Below are 16,136 nucleotides of genomic sequence, written 5' to 3'. Positions count from 1 at the left end.
GTACTCGGCGTAATCTGTATCGAAGACGATGCTGAAAAAGAAAATCAAGCTTCAAAGCTATGTCCTGAAATCTGATGGAAGCCCTGCTGTTTGTCCAGCTGCTGAGTTGATTTCAGTGGGACTATCTGCATGCTTTGTGTGGTCTGTGTAAAGACAGAAAACGCTTATTATTTTTCAGTTTGAAATACTGCAAAATTGATTTCCAAAGGCCACTTGGCAAATCAGTGTCTCGGCGATGCTCTCTTGAAATTGAGTTCTCCTTTAGGTTGTGCAATTTAAGGTCATCTCTTGAAAAGCGTATTTGTGGTTTTTGGTCAGGAAACTGAGCAACATAAAACAGGCATGTCTCTGTTCGTTGTTAAAGCCAGACAGTGTGTTTACATTTTGGCTCACCCTCAAGAATATGAACATCTCACTTTAACTCAATGAATTTCACTTTTTTTTCTTTCTCCTTTCGAATGACTAATTCATAAATGGAGGCATTGTACATGTCTGAGGCATCACAGTCATTTTGGATTTTCTTTTTGACTTTACTCTCTTGTCTTCCACGCTGCTTTCTTGCCACAGCAGCTTTTAGTGCCTCAGAAGTGCCCTCGTCTGCCCCAGTTTCCAGCACTGAGAATGACAGAAGGCTGGGAACATACATTATCTCGTGTGACAGTCACGCAGCTCAGCAAACAACCAGGAGAAAAGGAAATGTTGTTTTTAAACACCCAGCTTGTTTATGGAGCTTCTCCTGTCACTCAATTAGACTGCACATGTGAGAAAAGTTTAAATTTATCGCATTAATGACCTTTTCACATCACTTTTTAGCCTGTGCTGCTCTATTACTATTGACGTTCTAATTTTTGTGCCCCAGCTATTTGCAGAAAGTAAAGAGTACTCTGAGATGCAGGATTGGGAGCTTGAGGATCCAATAACAAGCAACATGTTCTCTTGTGTTTTACCCAAGGCTCTCGCTCGTAAAGATTATTGATGATGTACACCATGTGATGCGAGTGCAGCGCAGAATGAGGCGGTATTAAATCTCACTGATGTATAGGCCTCTTTTTCTCTCTTTATCTCTCTCTCTCTGTATGAGAGAGAGCAAGACAGATGAGGAAGAGGAATTAAAAAGCTGCAGCAGAAAAAAAGACAGACACAGCTGGTCCAAACTTTGCCTTTATGATACTTTTTTTTTTTTTTTTCATCTGCCTTGCTTTGTCATGGCTCATCTGTGTATCTTTGTATGTGTTGACATGCAGCTGCGGTGCTGTGGCAGGCCAACATGTTGCAGCGTGTAGTGAGTAAAGATGCATGTCTGATAATTAATGCAAAGCATACAGTTTGTTTACCTACAGTTGTGGTTACCTGTCTGGTTGTTATGGAAGTTTAATGGACCCTTACAGTATCTGTTTCTCTGCGGCGACTGAGCTTAATGCAAAAGAAAATGTGCCCGACATTTTGACTGCGGTCCACGGGTAATAAATACTGGCTCTGTTGCACTGAATGAATTCGTCTTTTGGCACAAAGTTCAGCTGTAGGTTTTTCAAGCAGAGACATAAATTAGATTCCCTGGAATCAACTGTTGCTGTAAGGGAGGAAAACTTCTCCTTCACAGTCTAAATATGAAACTGATAATTCATGCATTCATGTCTGCAAGAAAAGTGTTTCAACCCCATCGCTGCACAAATTCAGAGTCGGTATATTTGCTAAAGCACGCTGTTCCAGATTCCCCCGGTTACTCGTGTGTGCCTGTGTGTATGTATGTGTGTGTGGCTTCACTTCAAACTTCAAGAAATAGGTGCCAGGCGCTGAGGGAGAGTGACTGAGAAGCCTTTTTGAGTCTCTAAATGTTTATGAGTTGCCTCAGGCTCTACGTACTTACTGTAATTAAAAGGTTATTCAAAACTTGCATGTCTTCACTTAATTTCCAGCACATGGAGGGTTTAGAATTGCTCGATTTGATGAACCATTTCCTGACAGTCAGACATGATCTTTGCTTATGGCAGCTCCAATGAGGGTTAAAAGTAAAAGTAATCTCATTCATTATAAATTAATTAAAGAGATAGCGTTGTGCTTGTTCATTATGGTGCGCCAATTAAATCACAGTCAGTGCTTTTCTTAAGGTCTGTGCAGTGTAAAAGAGAACCTGAAATGATACCAGGTTCAACCAGTTGGTGGCTGTGCGTGTGCAGACTGTCTCTGGATCAAGCCAGAAGTAATTGAGTCAGTTTGAAATGTTCCTCATTTGCCAGCAAAAAAAGAGAGACGTTTTGCTGTAATTGACATGTGTCCCGCAGGGTCAGACGCAGAGGACATCCTCTCCTCGCTCGGAAGCCATTAACACAGCTGTAACACCAGACAGTTGAATTATAAATTCCTGGTCGCATATGCTTTCAGCGTCAGACAATGCAGAGGATATGGTGCGTTCATGACACCTGCTTCCATTTTTTTTCTCCTCAAATGTGTGGTCGGAGCTTTATCCGACCTCCCTGTGGCCATCCTTGTACCACTGAGCCAATCTCAGATCAACTGTTTTATTTTTCACTTTATAAAAATCCTAACCTTTGATTACCCACGGTGCCTGCTCTTCACCTGGACATGTCTGTGTGATATGTGGAGCAGCAAAGCTGTAAAACATGTCGCATGTGTGCCGTTCGCTACCAGCACACAGAAAGATTTATTCCTGCTGCTCGGCTGCACTTAATGCGGCGAGGAATAAAACACACTTCCTGGCCACATAACGAATCTGTCATTTTCAGCCTTTAATAGTCGGCAGTTAGTTCACATCACAGCATGTCGGTCTGTTCTAAAGTGTGTGGAGTTTCTGCTCCTCCATGTTGTAGCTCCAATCTCTCCTGGCATGTACAGTAGCGCCCCCAGCTGCACAGCTTGAAGATTTCAGCTTGAACTGGGTTCATTCTGCACACTTTTCCTCCTATAGTTTTATGTCCCCTGTGCAGATTTGTTTGATTTGACACTTATTCATTTCATCCCTGCGAACACAACTTGTTCAATTAGGCTGTGACTAAAAGCTTCACTTTTTCTGCGCAATTTTTCTCCTCCCTAAATGTGAAACAGTCAGATGGGTTTGACAGCCGCCCTGCGCCTCTGAGCATCTTTCAGTACATTCTTAGCGCATTAAACATCACAAACATTGAATTGGAGATCAAATGTACTCCTCCCCCACCCACTGTTAAATCTGGGGATTTTTCTAAAGGGGGAATAATGCTGTTTGGCTGTGTGATGAAGTCACTGCTAAGACATGCATGCTTTTCAGCTGCACAGCTAAAACCATCAGGAGTCTGACGCAGCAGTTTAGCCTGAGAGAAGTGCAGCTTGCTCACGGGGAAGAATGAAGGGATATTTTCCTGAACTGATATTAACAGTGGGAGATTTAGAAAAAGAAGAATAAAAATAAAATGGCACACATGGTAATTTTACAACAAGTGATTTCTCCCCAGATTTCTGTGTCTCATTTTTATTTGCGCCACTTATCTAAAAAAAAAGAAAAATGTTGAACTTGTTATCGGTTTATGGAGCAGAGAAAGGCTGGGTGGGAGCAAATTGAATCGACCCTTCAACTGAGTGACGGAATAAAGAGATTTAATCCTTTTACCCCCATACTTTTAAGAGTGCTCTGAGAGTGACTGTGGAAGTACATTTCAAGTCTGATTATTTATGCTATGTAATCATCAATTGTTCAGTTCCAGTGTTTATGAATTCTTTCCCTGAGCTGCAATTGTCTCCTTGAATTATACTCGACCTAAAAGCCACTCGTCATGATCGTTCCTGACCGTGAGTTTTGTGCGACACCCAGCAGACGAATGTAGATGGCAGCGATAGTCATCAGAAAGTCTTATCTGACATCCCTGCTTTATAGAATATTTGATTTATTTTGACCAGATAGACTGTAGAGAAAGACGGTTTGAAGCAGGACAGGCCGGACACGCATAACAACAGAATTCAGACATAGTTTTAAGAAACAGGGGTGTGTATTTCAGCTTGCAGACAACTCCCGTATCCCTCCAGTGTAATGCTTTGACTCGCTTTGTTTTACACTCACAATATTATAAAAACATGTCCACAGTCAGATCAAGAGTCTGACGAGGAGAGATGGTGCATGTTAAGTGTCTGGGTGGTGACGGCTCCAGTGTTGAAGCGTGTCTGTCCCTGCAGGCTTATTGTTGGGAACAGATGTTGGGCGGATAGAGTTTGCTGACAGCTCTGACCCGAGCATCTCTGCTCACACTGTTGAACCAAATCAGAAGTTAGAGGGATGAGCCTCCACTTTCAATCATTTATTCTGTAAAATTGGGAGGAAATACTCATGTTGACACAAGGCTTTTTTTTGGGTCCTGAAGCTCCCTATTGACCGCTGGGAAGGCCTGCCCCACTACTCAAATATACCCTGCTCAAACGGCCAGAAACAGGGATCAAACATGGCCACTATGTTGTTGCAAAAAAAAAAAAAAAAAAAAGGTTTACAAATAGAAAATGATGGGAAATAAAATTTTCTCTTTTCTATCAACAGTATAGTTTTCTGGCTGTAATTGCCATATTAAGGGTAATTTACACAACTTGTTTGATTATTATTCACTTCTAAGTCGCTCACAGTTCCTGGAAATAATAACAGCTGTTACTAAATAGTATAATTTCGTTCTAACACATTATAATTACAAAATTACAGAGTCGCTTCATAGCTGGAATGCCTGTATACTGGAAGCATTGTGAATACAATAAAGTACTTAAATTGTTTTTCAACAGATTTACAGCATGTCTTTACTTATTTGCTTATATTACTGTCATCATCCTCCAAAAAAAAATCCAGATGTTAGGGGCATGCCATTTCCATCCATCCATCCATCCATCTATCCATCCTGCCTTTATCTTGTTGCTTTGGGTGAGGACAGGATATGGATGACGTTTCCTAAGATGATATTTCTCTAGAAGGAAATCATGATGAAAATTTTATTGAGGGTGCGATTCACTAATAATCTTTAGTGCAACACCATTAGTGTAACTGTTCCACATTGACATACAGACTTAATCACTATGTACGAGAATAACCATGCTTTTCATTGCTTATGCATCCCAACAGCTGTTGGCAAAGATAACTTCCATCCATCAATCTTCCTTACTGTTGTATCCAACTGGATCCGATCCTAATTGGCTATGGAGGAAGGCATTTTAAAACCTGGACAGGTCACCGCTCCATCATCGCGACAAGGACAACCACTCACTGTAACAAGCACATATACGGACAGTTTAGAAACACACATTAGCCCGTAATGTGTGTTTTTGGATTGTGGGAGGAAACCCATGTATGCACAGGGAAACCATGCAGGCTCCACACAGAAAAGCCTCCCAGGTCAACAAGGACTCAGAGTGAGGACTTGTTGCTACGAAGCGAGAGTGCCCACCACTATAATATTTTTCAACTAAAAATTGCCGCTTGCATTAGAAAAATCGTTCGAGTGCTGAGTCTCTATTGTGTTAGCTCTGTTCATCCTCCCTCCCTTCACAAAGATGTCAAAACAAACAACTCAAACTTCTCTTCTTTTTTCACCTTCTTCTTTGTAGCTCTCTTTACGCTCTCGAAGGAAGAATATTAATTGTAACCGGGACCAAATGTTTCTCTGTGCTGCTTATTTCATAACACATTTGTTTGTTGTTGTGCGATCCCTTGTAATCCTTTGACAGGCAGACAGGGAACGTTCTCATATCAATGGGAAGTCAACAAGGGTATGCTAAGTTGCTGATTGAAGCCCACAGTTCACAGTGAGACAGCTGGCACTTAATGTGATACACAACCAGCAATCATCAATTATTCATTGTTGAAACATTTTCCAGAGTACCAATAAAGTGTGCTTTTATCGATAGGCAAATTGCTTATGTCTGTAGGGCTGCTTTAAATCCAAATTCCTTTCAGATGAGTTTTGCATATTAAATATTTTTAAGCACAATTGCAGCACAGCTATAAAAGTTGTGTTTATACAATGGCATATCTGCCCATTGCTTTCTTTCGACATTGCATAAAACATTTGATAAATATTTTATTCTTATTATTGTTGGCCATTCCAAATGCATTTTATTAAGACTAATATCTCTGGTCTCTCAACTGAAGGCACCAAAGTGCACTCAAGGGCCAGACACAATTAAGCTAAATGCTTTTTATTACTCCATAAACCTGATTAGGGAGCACATTTCTATGACAACAAAAAACAAAAAGTATTTACAATTATTCCTTGCTGGGTTGCACTTGCAATGATTTGAAAGTGTTGCATAATAGGGAGACAAATATAGAGATGGGCAGATGTAGAGCCAGGTGGGAGAAGAGACGAAACTGACCTGACAGATCTACTGACTAAACCACCTGCTGTCCCAGCATTTCTGTCACCCATCTCATTTTATGTCTCTGTCTATGTTTCCTCTCGTCGTTTTATCTTTTTTTCTGTTGGTTCTTTTTTTTTTTTTTTTTTTTTTTTTGGTTGCTTTTTTTCCCCTTCGGAATTGCCTGATTTTAGATTTTGACATACATTGTGGTGAATGTAATGCTCTGCCATATTTATACAGGGCATTTCCTGAATTTGTATATTTTAAAGGGCACAATGCGGCACAAGAACACACTGACTCTTTGTTAGCTTTGATGAAGCTTAATTTGACCTCAAATTGGGTTTTTGGGGGTTTTTTTTCTTGAGAGTAGAGACTATTCAACAGACAGTAGTCAAAATGTTGCCAATGCAGTCAAAACAAAAGACCACATTGAAAGCCAGAGTTGCATGCAAGGTCACGTACTGGTTTACATTTTAAAACAACACGACACTTGTTTAAAAAAACATCTGTCTTTTTATGATTACTAAGAATAAACCATATCAGTGGAGGGTTTTTTTTTTTTTTTTTGCCTGGTAAGGTTTACTGACAGAGTTGGTATTACAAATATAAAAAAAAAACAAAAACAAATATAAAAGGTCGATAATCCACACATCATAACAACTGTTTGAGGTAGGTTGTTGTGGATCTACAACAGTGGGTTAGTATTTTTTCAAATCTGTCCTCACGCCAGTCCCCGGAGACTCTGTCACAGCAGCCCACAAACTGAGAATCAGCAGAAAGCAGCTGAAAGTTGGCTCTCGTGTCTTGAATCACAGCTCAGTTAATCACTTTGATGCATGAAAGCTTCTTTGTTTTGTATTTTTAATGCTTCGCTAAAATTGTTGACATTCAGTCAGTGCCTGACATTAGACGACTGAGAGGAAATCATTGTTTTCACTGTCATCATTACAAGTTATCTATCTTCCCTGTGTGCTTTTATTTGAAGCATTTTCCCCCTAATAGGTATCTACTCTGAAAGCTTTTATGTTTAAACTGCTGCCAAAACATGCATGTAAGTTATGGTATGTGTTTGAAGATTGTGTGTTTTTAACTCCTCTGAAACTAGCTTGTTATGAGCGCTACATAAAAAGTAAGACATTCTTATTTGGTGGATTATTTCTTTGTTGCTTCTGAGCATGAAACATTTATGCCATTGTACTGTCCATTTCTTTTTGAAATGCTGCCGCAGTTCTAAGGAACAAGCATTTGTGGGATGAGCAGCATAGGTGAGACAATTCCTCTCTACCAGTGCCAAATAGCAAATTTGTAGTGACTAGAATGTTTTCTGGTCTAAAGGTAAAATCCTTAGCAAGCGCGTGTCTATTAAGTGTATTTGTCAACTTTCCCTTCAAACATAATTCACACACAAGTGGATCTTTGGATTATTGGCAGAAAAACATGCAAACTTCAAGTGGATCATGCTGTTGTGAGTTGACAGGATCTCGCCACTACAGCATAGTAAACTACACTAACCTGTTGGCAAAGTGCTGTGTGCAAGAGTGTTAAACATAAAACCCTCGGGCCAAAACTGGCCCACTAAAAAGTTAATTCTGGCCTTCAGAATGTTCTTTCATAAGATACAAATTTAAAAAAAAGAAGCTGAAATATGCATTGATTGCTAGCTTTGTTCGCTGAATGTAGAGACATAAAACAATTCTGAGACCCAGAACCGACCAGCAGGTCGCAGCAATGCCCATAGCTATCAGCAGTGTGGCTAGTAGCATCGGCACTAGTTTCTTTAAAATGTGCTTCAGCTATGTCAACATGCATTGAACCACTGTGGAAATATATTGCTTGCAGCCTGGATCTGCCATTTGTCTAATGTCAGCTGAGATGCGTTCCAGCTGTCGAAATCCTACTCGGGATAGATAGAGTGTAGAATGATAGATGAAATGATAACATGATTCCTCTTTCAGTGTCTAACAAGATCCTATTGGATGAAAGAGTCCCATCTCCATCTGATCAGACTCATAAAAAAACAAGCCAACCTTTCAAAACTTCAAGCTCGTCGCTGTGTGGTGTTCTGTTTTCTCTTTGCGATGTCTTAGTTGACTCAGTCGGCGCTGTCCTCTCGTATTCCTTTTCATTTATGACTCTGCTGGACTCGGACACGGATCAACGCTGACCGTGTTTCACCCCCAAATGATACACTCACATTCTCTTTGGCATGTGATGCCTCACCTCATCTTGGTGCACGCTGCCACTCTAATTCATTCATGTCTGAATGACTCAAAGACAGCCAGACCAACGGACAGACGGACAGATAGGCAGAAACAGAGTCCTGTGACCTGTCTGACCCTCTGTGCTGTGTTCGCCGGCTGAGTTATGTCTCATTGTTCCTTTCTGTCACTGCTGCAGTGGGACACACGACAGTCAGACTGGCCTCATAGTGCCACATTCGCTTCTCCATCCAGGGTCTGATCTCACACTTTTCACTTCACATTCTCATTACTCCAGGCTGTTATTAATTTATTTAATCAATAGCCGTTTCACTTCTCCTCCCATAAAATCCGTAATGGCAGCAGATTCACTCAGCTCCTACTTCCACATGAGCGTGTGAGTTGTTGTGTCTTTTCAGGCTCTGATGTGTCTTTAAATATCTGTTAAACACAAGTTGCAGTGTGATATTTACATGTCAGTGCAGTTATCGTCTCAAAACTTGAATAAAAATGCACTTTTGAAGTATTTCATGCTGACTCAGAAACCATACTAGTTCAGTGGCTCCATTGTTGCCATCGGCTAAACTCTGAAGCCTCCCTCTAGAAGATTATGAAAGTGGCTTTAAAATAGAGAGCTGCAGCTCACTAGGGCTTTAGATGATTTCAGGCTAAATATATGTAAAAGGCAGATTGGTCCGTGGGCTAGAGTGGGATCTGGGTGGATGGCAGCCAATTTGTCAGGTTTTTTTGTTGTTGTTGTTGTTTTTTGTGCACTCTCTATCACTTTGGCTAAAATATGTCCAGCAAACCCAAACCAGAAAAGTTCACAAGATTGAAAATCTAAAATATTTTAGGACCTAGATAACCATCAATAGTCCACTATGCTCTGCAAAAAAAAAAAAAAAAAATGTTAAAAGCATATATAGTCAAATGTTGATGGTTAATTCATACATTTTCAGCTGTTGTATTTTTTGTATGATTGGGCTTTTTACTCATTACCATGCTTCATGATTATAGCTTAGATATTAACATGACCAATTTGATAATTTATTTTTATGTGTAGTAGATCTTTGTCCATTTTGTGAAAAATATAAACAGTGAAGATTTACACACTTTCAATGAGGGTACGTTTGTAATTGAAGAAACTATGTATGTAATATAGGGGACATAAATCATGCTCAATATATTTAAATACAGAAAAAAAATTGAATATTTGCTTTCAATAATGCAAAATGTTTTGAGAACTGAGTGTATTCAGAGGTAAAACTACTGAAATAAATGGAACAGCAAAACATTTAAAACTATAAAATGTAACCATGAATGTGATATGTATGAGAATCGTGGGCAACAGATATGTAATGACATGAATAAAATGCTTCTAGGTGAAATCTAGTAGTAGCACAATCATCAATTTTGATGATTTAAGCATCAAGGTTAACACTGCAGCTTTGCGTGTGGATGAGTTTAGAGCCAAGTGCGTGAGTCTCCTGCTAATTGTATGAGAGTTGGCAGCAGCCTTGAGCAGAGGTCACATGACGAGCCGTCACACTCGATAAGACAGGGTGTCTCTGCTCCTGCAGTCCTTTTATTATCACATGAATTGTCTTTACTGGAATTCACTGTCAGACCTGACATGTTTACAGCTGAGGTGCTGACTTTATTTTCCCGAATCTGAACTTTGCTACTGAAGACACACTTCCTGTCATTGCCCCTCTTTGCCCTCAGGTGATTTCACATATGCACAATCAAGTTCAGCTGCTTCCTTGACATCACACGAAGTTAATTCACAGCAGAATCTGGATGTTGGTGACTGATTGGCACAAACTGAAGCGCCAAACTGAATAGCCTGAGATTTAATCCTCACCTGTTTTTTGTTTTTTTTCTCCTCTGTGAAATCCCTAATGTTTTTTTCTCAATTTGTTTTGGTCCCTTTTCCACAATAAACGGATTTAGCACTAACGGCTTAGTTTATATTATTTGTACAGGAACAACGAGAGGAAGGAGCATTTTGTTCACATAGCAACATAAGTCCAAAACACACCCATGTGCACATGCACATGCAGGAATCTATAAACACAACCATTCAACTACTGTTTGTGTACACACCAGTGCACCTGCAGTCTGTTAGCTGCTCTGAGTCAACATCTCTTCCCCAGCCTTCATTGTGTGATTAAAGCAGCAGAAGAAATAAATGCTGATGCACAAAGCCTTCACACTGGCACACCTGAGCCACACAGGGAGCGACAGAAGACGCTCGATCTTTTCATGTCGGCCCCGTTTTGTGCTCCTTTGAAGTTTGGTTGTTTTGTGCATCGGAGCCCCCCCATAAACAAAGAAGCACGGTTGTGACTGGTCCCCATCTCGTCTGTCAATGTGAGTTTTTTTGTGCTTGTGTTCATAAGAGGAGGGGCTGGCGAAGGAGAGCGGCCTCCCCGCTAAAACACATGGTGCCCAGACTAAACAACAAGATGAATGTTTCCTGGATTTGGTTTGGCACAGTCTGCCCGTGTGACTCCACTGACTCAGTGGACGGCTTACATTCGGAGAACAAGAGAAAGGGAGGGAGAGAGAGAGAGAGAGAGAGAGAGAGAGAGAGAGAGAGAGAGAGAGAGAGAGAGAGAGAGGTTAGAGGAGGGAAGAGCTACCAAGAAATGAGTACAGTTGATGAGAAAGAAAGGCAAGCGAGAGGTGAAGATTAGTTTTAAAGTTGCTTACAAATTGCCACCAGACATACCTAAAAGACAACTTGATGCTTGTGATCATTTCACATTTTAAACATTTGGTTTTGCTTCAATATTAAGTGATTTTTTTTTTTAAACCCATTGATTCATATTACTGATTGATGGGAACTTTTTTTTATCAGATCTGCAGGTGGGAAAAAAAACTCTCTTTTCATTGCTCAATATTGAATAAGTGCAGGCTCTAAAAGGGAGGGAGTGACTTCCTACTCTGACTCAACTCTCCTGTCGCTGTCATCTGGATCAGTTGTACCCATGTGGCAACTCGTTCTGTTAAAGGACACTCGGCATTCACCACCTCGATGTGGACTCCTTTTGTTGATTCTTCAGTGACATCTGTTAAGCATAAAATGCACTGGTGAAGTGTGTGGAACAATCGATCCATATCGGCTGAAATCAGTCTTCATGTTTGGAAGACATTTAATGATACAAAAAAAAAAAGACACAAATTCATGTTAAAATGTTGCTAATTTATGATAAATCCACTAAAATGTAAAATGGTTTGCACCGTAGTCTAGTGGCCTCACAGCAGAGTTTGCATGTTCTGCCTGTGAGTGTGTGGATTTTCTTTGTGTAACTGGTTTTTCTCCTACATTTCACAAACTTGCATTTGAGGTTGATTTGATGGACTGCTAACGTGTCCAAAGTGTCTTTGCCTTCACCCACAACCGGCTGGGATCGGTTCCAGCAACTTTGACTCTAAACTTGATAAAACGGTGTAGAACATTGGCTGAATAGCTGAAGTGAGCCAGTATAAGTTTTTGTGATATGGCTGAAGATGGAAAATGAGCTGAAAGTATATTTTGTTGTTCATGAATGAATCATAGTTAAGTAAACACTGTCACTGATATGTATTAATTCAAATGTTACATTGTCTTGTTTTTTGGGAGGCTAAATAAGTGCTTGTTCTTAGTTACCTTTATTATAACAATCGAGAAATGAACGGATCCGACTCGCAATGAATGCTTTTGCTCTCTTCTCCATCTCTTGTCACTGTCATTAATCATTACCCCAGATTCTGAACTTTTAGTTTTTAAAAGCTTCGTTCTGAAAGCATGACACACATTTGAAGAATGACTAACCCTGAGTACTTCACTTCGGTCTAAACACTTCCGCAGTGCTCAAGGTGTTACTATGTGCTGATGGATCTGTTAACAACGCCAACAAAAGCTCAGTGTACTTCTGTCAAACCTGTCTCCACCCACCAGTCACCTTTCACCCCGCTGCCCTTCAACCCCCCACATCACACCTCCACTCTTTTCTTACTTTGTCCCTAAGCCTGGAAGCAGCAGGAATGTATGTGCTCTTTCAGCTTGGTGAAACCGTGAATTAGAGGTTGGGACTTTATGAGGAAGGGGTTGGGGTATCGCTGTAGAAAAAAAACAACTCTTGGCAGCCTATAGGAAAGGCGCCTCATTATGGAGCTCTGAGGCTTTCTGGGGGCTTCGAAGACCGGAGCCTCATTGCGGTTTGTAACAACAAGCTGTTGGATTTGGAGAGAAAGTTCCAGACACACCCCCAACCCTTTACTCAACACATGTGCCTCCCCCTTTTCCCTCAACCCTGGAAAAGTGTTACTGTCTCAATAAGACATTCAAGCAGAAAGCCCCCACCCTGTGTTTTTATACAGTCTGCCACCCTTGCATCCATCTCAACCCCCCCACTCAGCTCTTTCAGTTTGGAATTTTCTTCTCTCTCAATCTTCCTCCCTTGACTGAGTCTCCAGGCTGCAGCAAGAGTTTAAAAAACCTTTGCCACACACTTACTTAGACGTGTACATGTGACAAGCCCCTGCCAAACAATGGCTGTTGGCTGAGCCAGGGGAGGGAGCGGAGGGGCAGGGGTAGTTTCTTGGAAGGCCTGATTGGAGCATAAACAGCAGCCCAGGAAGTGCATAAGTAGGAGAGTGAGAGGGAGGGCGAGAGAGAGAGAGAGAGAGAGAGGTAGAGCGATGGAGGGAGGGGGATTAGGGGAAGTGCCGATCTGCCGGCAGAGAGCAAAAAGTTTTGGGACTTCAGCAGTGTGCTAGTTTGTGTCACTCTGGTTGTGTCAGACGAAAAAGACTTCCACTGTGTTTTCTGTCAGGATTTACTGTATTACAGGGAGGCCAGAGAGGAAGGGTGAGTAGCTGTATCACAGGCAAGGATATGCACTCTCTCACACTTGCACAGATGTGAATTTATAGATGGTCAATGAGTACAAACACGCCTTTTCTTGCTCATGTGTTCAATGTTGACGCATCCTTGTATTTTGTGGCTTGTAGTTATTGTTGCATGCAATGTCATTTGAAATTCCGCGAGGTTTTGCTGTGGCATTCAGTTCACCATTCTTTATGTGTGTGCTGTTTTCTGATGGTTCCCCTGGCTCTGAAAGCTGCTTGTTTTTGCATTGCAGTTTTTTTGTTTTTTTTTTGTGGTGCCTTGAACTACAGCCAGCCATTCAGTTTGTGAAGCAAAAAGGGGAGGAAAAAAAAAAGAAAAGAAAAGGGAGAGGACCATCTAATGTGTATGTGGCTGTGTCTAATTAAGCTGATGGGGAAGAAGCGCACTGAGGGTCAGACCATGAGGGGGTGAACTTGAAAACAGCACGGTCACTTTCACCAAGTACAGCCCACTCTGTTACTTTCATTTTCTGGAATCAGAACTTCAACTTTACTCGCCGAACAGGACTTTTCTTCATCTTTGCTGTCCCATCTGCCTTTTAAGATCACAGAAATATTACATCAGTGTAATCAATGTGGCTTTGTGGGTGAGATTTGGCCTTGTATGGTGCTGTTTGGTCTCTAGATCAAACGGATTGCTGCATTTTCCCACCAGGCTGATGCTGCATTCTTCATTTCAGACTGAACATCAATGTCACTGTGGCAGACTTAAGGGTCTCAGTTACTCATGCTTCATAGATCCATTCGGCCACTTCTTACTTTTTAGAAATGTATACTTTGTTTGTGCTCTGCAAATAAAGTTGAGTTCAAGGTATTTTACTGGCCTAACACTTCTATTTTCCTGTCTGGAGCTCTCCAGTATGGCTGGAATGACATTCACTTTTTTCCGCCACTGAGTAGATTTGCATCTGGAAAGGGCTTGTCTGTCATAACCCAGACTAATGGAAAAATCAAAGTTAATTTCACAGTAATTCATGTGGTTAGTATGGCTCTCGCTTAATTTCATACTTGTTTTTGTTTTTGTTTTTTTTATATCTGTTTACTATCGTAAACTGACCAAAATCTAGATAACTCTGCAAAATCCATGTTATGTTGTGGAAAATGTATTTATTTTCCACCAATTGCTCTGTATTTACTTCAAGAGAAACATTAGTCACTAAAGTTTCCCACAAGCCCTTCCCTCTACCACTTGGATGTTCAGTGATGGGTGTGATGGGTGTGATTTGTTGTGCCTCCTTCAGCAATGAGTACATCAACCCCAGTCTTCCCGCAGAGAGTGAAGGTAAACAGGTCGGAGAGGAGGGCCTCGTCAAAAAGACAAACGATCTTGCATCCCAGCACCCTTTCCAGAGCCCCCAAACCTCATCCTTCATCACTTGTTTGGGCACTTTGACAGCGTTAAGACTTTCTCTCACCAATTTCATTTGTGCTTTGCTGATGTAGCAACTTGTCAGTTTCTCACAAGACCAGAGGAAACCATTATTAACTGTAAGGCAGCACTTTGGCTGCCAGTTTAACTCAGCCAAGCTATTTGTCTTAAGTGCTAGCATATGAGGCAGAGTTGTTTTTACCTGTGTTTTGATTGGCAAAGGTACACGGTCGCTTCTGACCATGGGCGGCCTCTATTTGTCCATTCTCATTAGAAAATGTCCAGACAAAGGCTTGTCCATTCAACAGTGTCCAGACATAACACATCAATATCTGAATGGGTGCTGGAGATCAAGCACCAGTGTGCACTGGATGTATTTGCTGATGCTAATCTCAAGCTTGAGAGTTTGACGGCTGCTACGGGACACTGAGCTGACTCGAAACACACCTGGGCCAGTGGCACAAGGCCGAGCAGCTCTGAGGCCTATGGGGGTGGTGGGGTGGGGTGGGGGCCTGGCCAGGTGTTTCCTCGGCGAGCTGTCCACGCTGTCATCCCTCACCAGGCCCCGGGCCAACTCATGCCACGTCTCATTGAGCTCCAAGGTTTGATCAAACCTCATTACAGAGCCTTCATTTCAGCTCCTATTGGTTGAGTTATAGATATGATCAACCACATCCGCATAAGGGGGGACCTCAAATTGTTGGTTAAAAAAAAAAAGAAAGAAAGGGAGAGAAAAAGAAAATACTGTATGTATTTTAAATGGAAACACGACACAAATTCAACCTTTGGTTTTGTGGGTTTATAACATTCAAAACCAAAGTAGCTGCAGTAGCCTTTAAAATGTGTGTATTTTTCCTAAGTTAAATGGCCAATGTCATTCGAGCAAAGCACACGTATTTTTTGATTAAACTTATACGTTAAAAGTAAATGTGTAATTTGTTTACCCAAACCATTGTCATTAAATAGTTTTTGGTGTTACAGTTCATGTAAAACCAATTTTTTTCCCCTCTAGGACTGTATGATTTCTGTTATTTCAACAGTGTGACACTTTTATGTTCAGTCTGCTTTTAGACTCCGCCGAAAGTAAATTTTGCACATAATTAGAGGTGAATAGAAAATCCCAATCTGTACAAAGAATTCAAATAATTTCAGGCACTTTAACCAGAACCTGCTTGTCATGGCCAACATAAACTAAAAGCAATAGACTTGAAAATTACACTAAGATATAAAGTTTCTCAGACTATTTGACCCAGACTTGTTGTAGGTTGACCACAATGTGAATATAATGGAGCTTTTAGCAAATATTTACACATTCCAGTGTAGGTGAGAAGCTTTTTTTGTGCAATGCAGTG

General features: G+C 41.0%; 1 protein-coding gene across 2 annotated transcripts in view; it reads left to right on the top strand.

The window, feature by feature from the left end:
* The window catches only part of kiaa1217 (KIAA1217 ortholog), a 109,792-nt gene that overhangs the window by 30,763 nt on the left and 62,893 nt on the right, over positions 1 to 16,136 (top strand). Inside the window, exon 1 of one of the 2 annotated variants that reach the window (XM_080515334.1) lies at positions 13,255 to 13,374. The exons of the other annotated variant lie outside the window; for it this stretch is intronic. The gene's annotated coding sequence lies outside the window, so the exon portion shown is untranslated. Of the gene's footprint in view, positions 1 to 13,254; positions 13,375 to 16,136 lie in introns of those variants that run through there. 2 annotated transcript variants of the gene reach the window in all.

This window comes from Blennius ocellaris, assembly GCF_963422515.1.
Source record: "Blennius ocellaris genome assembly, chromosome: 19".
NCBI lineage: Eukaryota > Metazoa > Chordata > Actinopteri > Blenniiformes > Blenniidae > Blennius > Blennius ocellaris.
The sequence above is the reverse complement of the archived record's forward strand: the minus strand, read 5'-3'. Positions and strand labels throughout refer to the sequence as shown.